At 35.2% G+C, this 11,565-nt stretch overlaps 1 protein-coding gene across 2 annotated transcripts in view; it reads right to left on the bottom strand.

The window, feature by feature from the left end:
* The window catches only part of LOC145246168 (uncharacterized), a 197,582-nt gene that overhangs the window by 116,785 nt on the left and 69,232 nt on the right, over nt 1–11,565 (bottom strand). The window lies entirely within an intron of this gene.

Below are 11,565 nucleotides of genomic sequence, written 5' to 3'. Positions count from 1 at the left end.
ACGCATGCACACACACATGAAACACACAAGACACACAAGACACACACACACAAGACACACACACAAGAAGCACAAGACACACACAACCCCCACACACACAAGACACACACACACACAAGACACACACAAGGCACACACAAGACACACACACAAGACACACACACAAGACACACACAAGACACACACAACCCACACACACACACAAGACACACACACACAAGACACACACTCACAAGACACACACTCACAAGACACACATACAAAGACACACACAAGACAAACACACACACACACAAAGACACATACACAAAGAGACACACACACACAAGACACACCCACAAGACAAACACACACAAAGACACATACACAAAGACACACACACACAAGACATAGCAATACAGAAGCATAACGGATAAACCAAAACTGAAGAAAATTAAGGTATGATCAATGATTCACCTTTACATTTTTCTTCTTTCCGTCTTTTTTTCAATTTAATTTAAACATTTATAAGAGGGGGTCTCAGTTTCTAATATAACATTCTAGTACACGATGGAACGATAAAATTGTCGCTGTAGAAAAAACAATATGATTCCATTTCCGTTTGATGAAAACCGTTCTTTTTTTTTTTGTTGCTGTTGCAGACCATCTACTAGTTGGCCAGTTGTGTACAAATTCTAAGAGCGATAGGAGACTTCTATCATGTCTGAAAGTAACACAATATTCAACGAGCGAGATTGGAGATGTGCCGCTCGACAACTCATGCTCTCTACCGATCCAAGTAATGATAACAGGACCATTGCCAGCACCTTCAAAATGCAAATCTGGATGGTTCAACACTTGAGGGCATAGGTGTGGTTTCAAGTAAAGGTCACATCATGCCACCTCACATCTTCAAAGTTAGCTTGGAAATCAACACCTGGATGTGCTGAAGAGTGTGGTGATCCCATAGTGCAATCAAGTAGCTGCCGACAGACCCTGGGTGTGGCAGCAGAACTCAATGCCGGCCCACAAGTCCAAAGAGACCCAGGCTTGGCTTTAGGAGTGCTATACCTTTGTACCCTTCTCTCACTTCTCCCCCCCCCTCTTCACCGACCTGAACCCGCTGGTCTACTTTGCTTGGTCATACGTCAAGAACATCACCAACATGACCTCCCACAACACGAAAGCCAGCCTGATCACCGTTATATGCCGCCATTCACCAAGTTGTGGAAAAGAGATGCTCCCAGTTCCAGACCCGTATCAAGGCAGTCATTGAGGCTGAAGGTGGCTACATTGAATAGACGTCAGCTCTACTACATAATCAAGTTACCTGAATTGATTTTTTCAATAAAAGTTTTAAAATAAAACTGTTCTGTTGTTTTCTTTAGGGCGACAATTTTATCTTTCCACCCTTTAAATAGATATTGGAACCACTTGAAGAGACCATGCAAACCGATCATATGATTTTTGGTCCTTCTATATTTAAATAACAAAAAACTATTGAACTTCAAGTAAAACAAATGGTATCTACGTAATTGTCATGTCATAAACAGTAACATATCCAAAAATGACAGAAAACAATAGGTAAAAAATTAATTATTTGTGAAAAACAGTTCCGATAACGGTAAAAATACTTTGATAAGGTTACATGCTGAGGCAGACATATTGGGTCACATGACATATTGGGTCACATGACACAAGCAAAGAGGAAGTAACTCAGTTGAAATGCAATGTATATCAGACAAAATTTATTATGAAAACAAAAATAAATATAACACATATACATAATTTGTGAATTTTTAAATAACTTTTTTAATTGTTTAGATTTTGAATTTTTTTATAAAAAATAACTTTGAATTTTGAATTTTTTATAAAAAATAATTGTTTGAATTTTGAATTTTTTTTATAAAAACTGATTGAATTTTGAATTTTTTTTTAACTGTTTAAATTTTGAAATTTTTATAAAAACCGATTGAATTTGGAATTTTTTATAATAAAATAATTGTTTGAATTTGTAATTTTTTTTATAAAAACTGACTGATTGAATTTGGAATTTTTTTTTTAACTGTTTAAATTTTGAAATTTTTTATAAAAAATAACTGTTTGAATTTTGAATTTTTTTTATAAAAACTAACTGATTGAATTTGGAATTTTTTTTTTAACTGTTTAAATTTTTAAATTTTTTATAAAAAATAACTGTTTGAATTTTGAATTTTTTATAAAAAATAACTGTTTGAATTCTGAATTTTTTCATAAAAAATAACTCATTGAATTTTGCCATTAGATTACTGAGAAATTAAAAACTTAATTACCCTGTCAACTCCCCAGTTCTACATTGAATATTCAAGTGTCACATTGTATAATAGCCGTCCGCCAACAAGACTTTACAACTCATTTGTTTTCATTGCTGAAACCACTTTTTTAAAGCGTTATTCATCAAGCATTGATCTTGAGCAACCATTATCATTCTCTCCTGATCATAGCGAAGAAATCCCTTTTTCAGCCAGTCTACGAGGGGCGTGCAATAAGTAATGCCCCTAACCAATTTCCCATAGCAGTAGAGCAACGAAACTTTGCACAGTTATTAGTCTTTCTCTACATAGGAACCACCCAGAGTTATGCATTACTCCCATCATTTGATGCAGCTCTGGAGACCGTTTTTGTAGAACACCCCAGGTTGGTTTTCCAACCACGACGTGACTTCAGAAATCAAGGCTGCATCATCTGGGAAACATTTTCCTTTCAAAAACAACTTCATGGCTGGGAAGAGGTGAAAGTCAGAGGGTGCAAGGTCAGGAGAGTAGGGAGGATGGGGAAGGATTTCATAGCCACATGCCCGTGCTTCTGATCTGGTGACATGCGAGTTGTGGACCGGAGCGTTGTCCTGCAGGACGAGAGTACCTTTGCTGATCTTGCCCCGTCTCTTGATTTTGATAGCTTCCCTTAATTTGCTTAAAAGTGAAGCATAATAGGCTCCAGTAATCATGGTACCCTTTGCCAGGAAATCTGTCATCACTACTCTGTCCTGGTCCCAGAAGACTGTGAGCATGACCTTGCCAGCGGAGGGCTGCACCCTTGCCTTCTTTGGAGGTGGTGAGTCCAAGTGCTTCCACTGCATTGACTGGGCTTTGGTCTCTGGATCATAGTGATGGACCCAGCTTTCATCCTGTGTAATCAGTCTTTTGAAAAACTTTCACTCATCTTCTTGGCACATCTCCAAATTCATCCTCGAGCACTCGATGTGTTCTCGCTTCTGGAATGGTGTGAGCAACCTGGGAATCAATCTGGCAGACACCTTATGCATATGCAAATGGTCATGAATGATAGTTTCCACAGACCCTGTACTAATCTTGACATTTTGGGCTATTTGGCGAATAGTAATGCAGCGATCTTCCAAAATGGCAGCCTCAACTTGACGGACGGATGCCTCATCAATGGCAGAAGGTCGGCGACCAGGTCTGGAAGCTATTTCAACAGACTTCCAGCCATGTTCGATTTCACGGTGCCAGCGTTTTACAAGATCATATGATGGGGCATTATCACTATAAGTTTCTTTCATTTCATCAAAAGTCTCCTATGGTGTGCGTCCTTTAAAATACAAAAACCGGATCACTGCTCGACATTCAACAGGCTCTATTTCACACCTAACTCAGTTCAAACACCTGTAAAACAGAAACCACAATTAGTTCAGAGCTGTAATTTGCCACATAACCCGTAGAGATATAAATCATTGCACATGCAAAATTTCAGCTAGATCAGACAACTGGAAGTGGGTCAGGGGCATTACTTATTGCACGCCCCTCGTACAGAGCCTTCTTTATCTATATATTCCTGTGATAGTTCATTCAGGAAATATTTGGCTGCTGGTTGGTTCATTCTTCCAGTTTTCTGCAATGGAATGTCTTAGTGTATTTTTGCTGACTCTTTTGGGCTATTTTCGTTGCAGGCCTGTTTTCTGTGCAAAATGTTTGGCCAGTTTTGTGATGAAGGTTGTTCTACTGGCCCTCTTTTCTTGGTGTTCATATACCATTTTAAGGTTTGAATTCTGGGAGCTTGTCAGATATTGACCAGTGCTCACCGTAGTGGCTCGCTGTTGATGGTTAATCTCTGACAAACCCAAAGTGCTCCTCTTGGTAAAAACAGTCTTCGTAGACGCTGGTTTCTGTATATGAGTAAATGGTAAAAAAAAAACCTGGAAAGGTGCTCAATACTGAATGTGAAGAAAAATATTTGGTTTGCTTAGTTACACATGTTTCCCGAATTTCTAATAATTTTAATCAGATTTAGCAGATTGAATATTTACTATAACCGTAAAAATAAAAAGTACAAAATACAGATTCAAAACAAAACAGCAGCGACCAAATGTAAATTTCTGTAAATGTTAACATTTTTCTTGTTTTAGTGTCTGGCCTGTTAACGTCTTTCTGTGGCCAATCAACACTGGCATAGATGCATTATGGCAGTCACTTTGGTTTTGTTTAGCAAATTTTTCTAACATGGCGCACATACTCTTTGTCTATTTTTTCTCTCATTCTGCCATGCTGAATTGCATCGTCTTTTTCTATGCCAAAATATTTGTATTTTTCCTGCTCTTTTAGGTCTCTGATCAAGCTGTATGCTTTCTATGTGCATCTTCTTCCTAGTTCTGATGGAGCGCTTGGCACATTTGTCCAGACCGAATGTCATACCAATATCTTTAGAGAAGGTATGTTCAATTTGTAATAGCTCACTTAATTCAGCATCTGAACTTGCATGTAGTTTGAGGTCATCCATGAAGAGCAAATGGCTGACTTTTTTATTTGGGTCTTCTTGGCGGCCCTGGCTCAGGTTGTAGGCACTCCCACTTTTGCTTAGTAATTTGTTTAGTGAATCCATGAAAAATAATAAGGAAGAAAATTCCTCTTCTGATTTTTATGTCTGGAATTATTAATTTACTATTATTGTTAATTTACTAGTATTGTTAATTTACTATTATTGTTAATTTACTATTATTGTTAATTTACTATTATTGTTAATTTACTATTATTGTTAATTTACTATTATTGTTAATTTACTATTATTGTTAATTCACTATTATTGTTAATTTACTATTATTGTTAATTCACTATTATTGTTAATTCACTATTATTGTTAATTCACTATTATTGTTAATTTACTAGTATTGTTAATTTACTATTATTGTTAATTTACTATTATTGTTGATTTACTAGTATTGTTGATTTACTATTATTGTTAATTTACTATTATTGTTAATTCACTATTATTGTTAATTTACTATTATTGGTAATTCACTATTATTGTTAATTCACTATTATTGTTAATTTACTAGTATTGTTAATTTACTATTATTGTTAATTTACTAGTATTTTTAATTTACTAGTATTGTTAATTTACTATTATTGTTAATTTACTATTATTGTTAATTTACTATTATTGTTAATTCACTATTATTGTTAATTTACTATTATTGTTAATTTACTATTATTGTTAATTTACTATTATTGTTAATTTACTATTATTGTTAATTTACTATTATTGTTAATTTACTATTATTGTTAATTTACTATTATTGTTAATTCACTATTATTGTTAATTTACTATTATTGTTAATTTACTATTATTGTTAATTTACTATTATTGTTAATTCACTATTATTGTTAATTTACTATTATTGTTAATTTACTATTATTGTTAATTCACTATTATTGTTAATTCACTATTATTGTTAATTTACTATTATTGTTAATTCACTATTATTGTTAATTTACTATTATTGTTAATTTACTATTATTGTTAATTCACTATTATTGTTAATTTACTATTATTGTTAATTCACTATTATTGTTAATTCACTATTATTGTTAATTTACTATTATTGTTAATTTACTATTATTGTTAATTTACTATTATTGTTAATTTACTATTATTGTTAATTTACTATTATTGTTAATTCACTATTATTGTTAATTCACTATTATTGTTAATTTACTATTATTGTTAATTCACTATTATTGTTAATTTACTATTATTGTTAATTTACTAGTATTGTTAATTTACTATTATTGTTAATTTACTATTATTGTTAATTCACTATTATTGTTAATTTACTATTATTGTTAATTCACTATTATTGTTAATTCACTATTATTGTTAATTCACTATTATTGTTAATTTACTATTATTGTTAATTTACTATTATTGTTAATTTACTATTATTGTTAATTTACTATTATTGTTAATTTACTATTATTGTTAATTTACTATTATTGTTAATTCACTATTATTGTTAATTTACTATTATTGTTAATTTACTATTATTGTTAATTCACTATTATTGTTAATTCACTATTATTGTTAATTTACTATTATTGTTAATTTACTATTATTGTTAATTTACTATTATTGTTAATTTACTATTATTGTTAATTTACTATTATTGTTAATTTACTATTATTGTTAATTCACTATTATTGTTAATTCACTATTATTGTTAATTTACTATTATTGTTAATTTACTATTATTGTTAATTTACTATTATTGTTAATTTACTATTATTGTTAATTCACTATTATTGTTAATTCACTATTATTGTTAATTCACTATTATTGTTAATTCACTATTATTGTTAATTCACTATTATTGTTAATTCACTATTATTGTTAATTTACTATTATTGTTAATTTACTATTATTGTTAATTTACTATTATTGTTAATTCACTATTATTGTTAATTCACTATTATTGTTAATTCACTATTATTGTTAATTCACTATTATTGTTAATTCACTATTATTGTTAATTCACTATTATTGTTAATTCACTATTATTGTTAATTTACTAGTATTGTTAATTTACTATTATTGTTAATTTACTATTATTGTTAATTTACTATTATTGTTAATTTACTATTATTGTTAATTCACTATTATTGTTAATTTACTATTATTGTTAATTTACTATTATTGTTAATTCACTATTATTGTTAATTCACTATTATTGTTAATTTACTAGTATTGTTAATTTACTATTTTTGTTAATTTACTATTATTGTTAATTTACTAGTATTGTTAATTTACTATTATTGTTAATTTACTAGTATTGTTAATTTACTATTATTGTTAATTTACTATTATTGTTAATTTACTATTATTGTTAATTTACTATTATTGTTAATTTACTATTATTGCCGCGTAATGTCATCATTGTTTGCCATATCTTCATACGCTTTTTTTTATTATCAGATGAATTTTATAAAGATCAAAGCATTGCAGTATCGATTTATTGATTACACTATCATACGCCTTTTGATGATCGATCCAAGCCATACTGAGATTTCTTTGCCTCTTCCGAGTCTTCAAGAATGGTTCTGCTAATCAGCAACTGGTCCTTCGTGCCTAAGCACTTTCTCTTGCATCCGGCCTGTTCTTTTTCCAGGTATGCTCCAGAAGAAAGGCTGTCATGGATGCTGTCTGCAACAACAAGGCCAGTGGTAGTGAGACAGCAGATTGGCCTGTACTTGTTAGGCTGTTGTGTCTCAACCGTTTTAGGTATGAGGGTGGTGTCACTTTTTAATAGCCATGTTGGTGTGGTCTCCTCACCTTTCATCAGTCTAGTGAAGCAGCTACTATAATGAATATAGAGTGTTGTAAGTTTTTTAGCCAGAAATTAGATAAGTTGTCAATTCGTTTTTTGTTTTATTCTGGAATCTATCCAACTTTTCTTTAACCATTCCAGATATTATCTTTGGTTCCAGCATTTCTAGCTATGGCCTCTAAGTTGCTAGGTATCTAATCTTTAGATAGAGACCTCCAATACTCTTCTAGGTCTTGCTTTTTTTGGTTGCTCTTCCACAGTGATCGTGTCTTATAAGGTCCCCATAAAGTGTTTAGAGCATTAAATGGTGTATTTTTTTTTTATTATTACATTTTAACCCCAAACAAGGCGCATTGCCACTTTGGTGTAGGGGGCTACTATCAGGGGTAGCAACTACTGGGGTACTATGTTGGGATTTGGGCAGCAAAATGTCGGTTTACATTACACTTGAACTTCTGCATGTCAGTACAGTTGGGGAAACAGGGACCTGGTATGGAATTACAGAGTTTAGCAGTTCTGGGGAAGAAACTACTGGAGTAGAAAGATCTTTTACATTTAGGGATCTCTACTGTGTGGGGCTGGGATTTAGCTGCCTGTCGGGTTTGTCGAGGGTGTCTACGTTGTGGGGGCACAAGTATCTGCAGTTCGCCAGAGCATTCACCATTAAAATACTTGTAGAACAGGCAGAGGGATGCAACATTTCGTCGATGGGACAGAGGCTGAAGCTTAGATGCCAGTTCAGGGCCTAACAGATTGGCGACTCTCTTTTGAACCTTGTCTAGGAGCGAGAGACTAGTAGCAGATGCACCAGCTCAAATGTGACAGCAATACTCCATACATGGGCGAATGGTGACCTTATAGAGGTATAGGATACTTTCGGGTGTTAGTAGTTTTCTAGCATGATAGAGAGAGCCTACCTTCTTCGCAGCAGCCCTGGCAACGCTTTCAATGTAATTGTTCCAACTCATGTTTCCTGTGAACGTTAAGCCAAGCAGTTTGAAAGATGTACTCTCAGATAAGGAGTCACTGGCCATTGCTATTAGTGGCAGAGAAGGTTTCTTGTAATTATTGAAGGAAACCAGTTTAGTCTTGGCAGCATTGAATGTGACCATCCATTTTTGTCCCCATTCCACTACAGATTGGAGGTCATCCGCCTGTGTTTTTTGCCATTTCTTTAGATATATGTTCATTTGTTTTCCTGTCTTGCCTGTTATAGAGTGTGGTGTCATTAGCATATATCCCCATCTCACAGTCAATTTTGTCAGGGAGGTCATTTATGAATATTAGGAATAACAGAGGTCCAAGGATAGACCCCTGAGGCACTCTTATCTAAGAAGGATTTAATTATGTTAAGTATTCTACCAGTGACGCCGTATGATCTAATTTTCCTGAGGAGACCCTTATGCCATACCCTGTCAAAAGCCTTAGATATATCTAGAGCTACCACTCTGCCCTCCACCGCTTTGTCCAGTGAATTGTATATACGTTCAGAGATTACAGTGAGGATGTCTGCTGTAAAACGGGCTTATCTAAATCTATATTATTTGTCAGTCAGAAGTTTAGCATCTGTAAGATGATGGACTAGAGCATGGTTAATTATGGTCTCAAATATTTTGGCGAAAAGTGGGAGGAGGCGAATGGGGCAATAATTTGATGGGTCAGTTCTTTCGCCAGAATTCTTGCATACTGGTACCACAGAAGCAGTTTTCCAACAGCCCGGAAAGCAAGATTCATTAAGGCATTTGTTGTAGAGTTTGGAGAGAACTGGAGCTACTTTGACTGAGCACTTTTTTAATAGCACAGCCGGGATGAGATCGGGTCCACATGCTTTTGAAGTGTCTAGGTTGTTTATGATAGCATGCACCTGAGCAGGGGTGATTCGTAGATCGTCTAGCGTGGCATTTGTCTGCAAAGGAAAGTCAGGCAGGGGGTGGTTGGAAGGGTCCAGTGTGGAGTTTGAGGCAAACCAACTGGCAAGCATATTAGCCTTGTCGGTTGCTGAGAAAACAACCTCGTGATTGTTGGTTAGTGGGGGAATTGTTAAATAATTACCCATTATTTACTACACTGTTGTAGATTTTCCAGAAGTCAATCGGTCCTAATTTTTGTGCTTTGATGCGTTTTTTAGTGGTTTCAGTAAATTCTCTCTTAGCTGTCACTATTTCTTTCTTAACATTACTTCTAGCTTCTATATACTTGTGTCTGTTTGAACTGGACTTATGTTGGTTAAATCTGTAGTATGCATGCTGCCTTTGAGCAATGGCAGTTGCGTAAGTAGAAGTAAACCATTGTGGAGAGTGGGGCTTGCTATAAAATTTCCGCATGGGAACATGTGCTTCAATTGCTGTTTTGAACCATTCAGTGGTCTCATTTGCGCACTGTTCAGCAGGAAAAGAAAAAATATTACCCCATGGGGCATCTCTGATAAGATCTCTGATGGCTTCCCAGTCAGCCTTTTTATAATATCTCGTTGTTTTGAGAACTGCCACTTTAATTTTGGATCTAGAGTTTAGAGCGATTTTGACCATTATCACTGCATGATCAGCATTCCCGAGTGGGCTGTCAGCATTTGTTATAGAATCCTCGGGAACTGTGGTCAGAAATAGATCTAGAAGTGATACATGTTGTTCTTGCTGGTCAAGGAAATGGGTTGGAAACGTAACCATTTGTGATAGGGACTGAGACATAGTGAAGCTATGTGTTGAGCTGCCCTCTGCATCTGTGTGAGAAGAGAATCCAAGTCAGTTTTTGTGGTGGACATTAAAGTCACCAAATACATGTACTTGTGCGCTAGTGTCGAGGGAGAGTGCTGTGTCTATACTGCCAGAGACTTTGTTAATTATGGTGCAGTCCTGGGCCGAGGGAGAGCGGTAGAGAAAATAAAAGTAGCTAATGTTATGTTGTATGTTTAGTCTAAAGCACATAAAAGCTTGATCGTCTGATTCTAGGTATGTTTCTCTAGTCAAGGGGAGGGTGTTACGAATATAGACTCCAAGTCCGTGCATATGTCTGCAGAGTCCTTACGGCAGAGTGGGAGATAGCCAGACATGTTAAAGTAGTTAGAGAGGATGGAGGAATGTATGTTAATCTCACTTAGTGCTAAGATATCCGGGGTGTTTGTTAGGAGAAATGCTTCAACATCATTTAAATTCGTTCTAAGCCTACGGATGTCGTAAATGCAAGCCTCAAGGGAGAAGGCAGGTTGGTTTTGTTTGAGTTTGGGCCTTGTTTTAGCATAATTTTTTATTGTACTGTCATTTTTTTTTTTTAGAGTTTCAGTTTAGCTAAGGGATACTGAACAAGTGGTTATGCAGAATACCAGACATGCAACACAAGCAGACCATCAGTTGTCCTGCCATCTACTAGGATTGTGGCCTCGAGATAGCCCACCGGGGATGAGGGCAGGATCCCTTTCCATGCGCGACATGGCATTACAAACAACCCAATATTATACAACTGTTGATGGAGCAGCTGCTCTAAGCGCTACCAAAGAGTTAGGGCACCTGTACTACCAGTCGGGAACAGCAGCCAGGAACTGTCTATCAGGTACCCTCAACTCATCAGACGATGGTCAACCCAATCTACTTGTACTGGCATTATAGCATTCAAGCACTCCCAAGTGCCCAGTAATGTGTCGGGAGTGGGGAAATTGGCGTTCATTGCCCTAGTCAGGAAACAAGATCGACCACTGAAGGTCTGTCGACTCCCTGTGATTTGACCTCTATGCCTAGCTAATAGGCAAAGAAGGAGTATGGAAGCTGGACGATAGACAGTGCCTATCTACTCCTAAAGCAGTTTAGGTTTGCAGACCGGTAATTTGTTTGAGTCACCATCTCTAGAAAGGTTGTCATCCAAGACTGGAGAGGCCTTCCTCCCCTTAGGTTTAGCTTCAGAGTTTTCCTTCTCCTAGACAGATGACCTGGGAAGATCTACGGGTCCATCAGCACCGAGAGAGTTTTCCCCGTGCCTGGGTCCTAATCCAGGTATTTCTG

The sequence above is a fragment of the Euprymna scolopes genome, chromosome 23 (assembly GCF_053919585.1).
Source record: "Euprymna scolopes isolate OS-2025 chromosome 23, ASM5391958v1, whole genome shotgun sequence".
In the NCBI taxonomy this organism is placed as follows: Eukaryota; Metazoa; Mollusca; class Cephalopoda; order Sepiida; family Sepiolidae; genus Euprymna; species Euprymna scolopes.
Note: the sequence above shows the minus strand (reverse complement) of the source record. Positions and strands in the feature narration are given on the sequence as shown.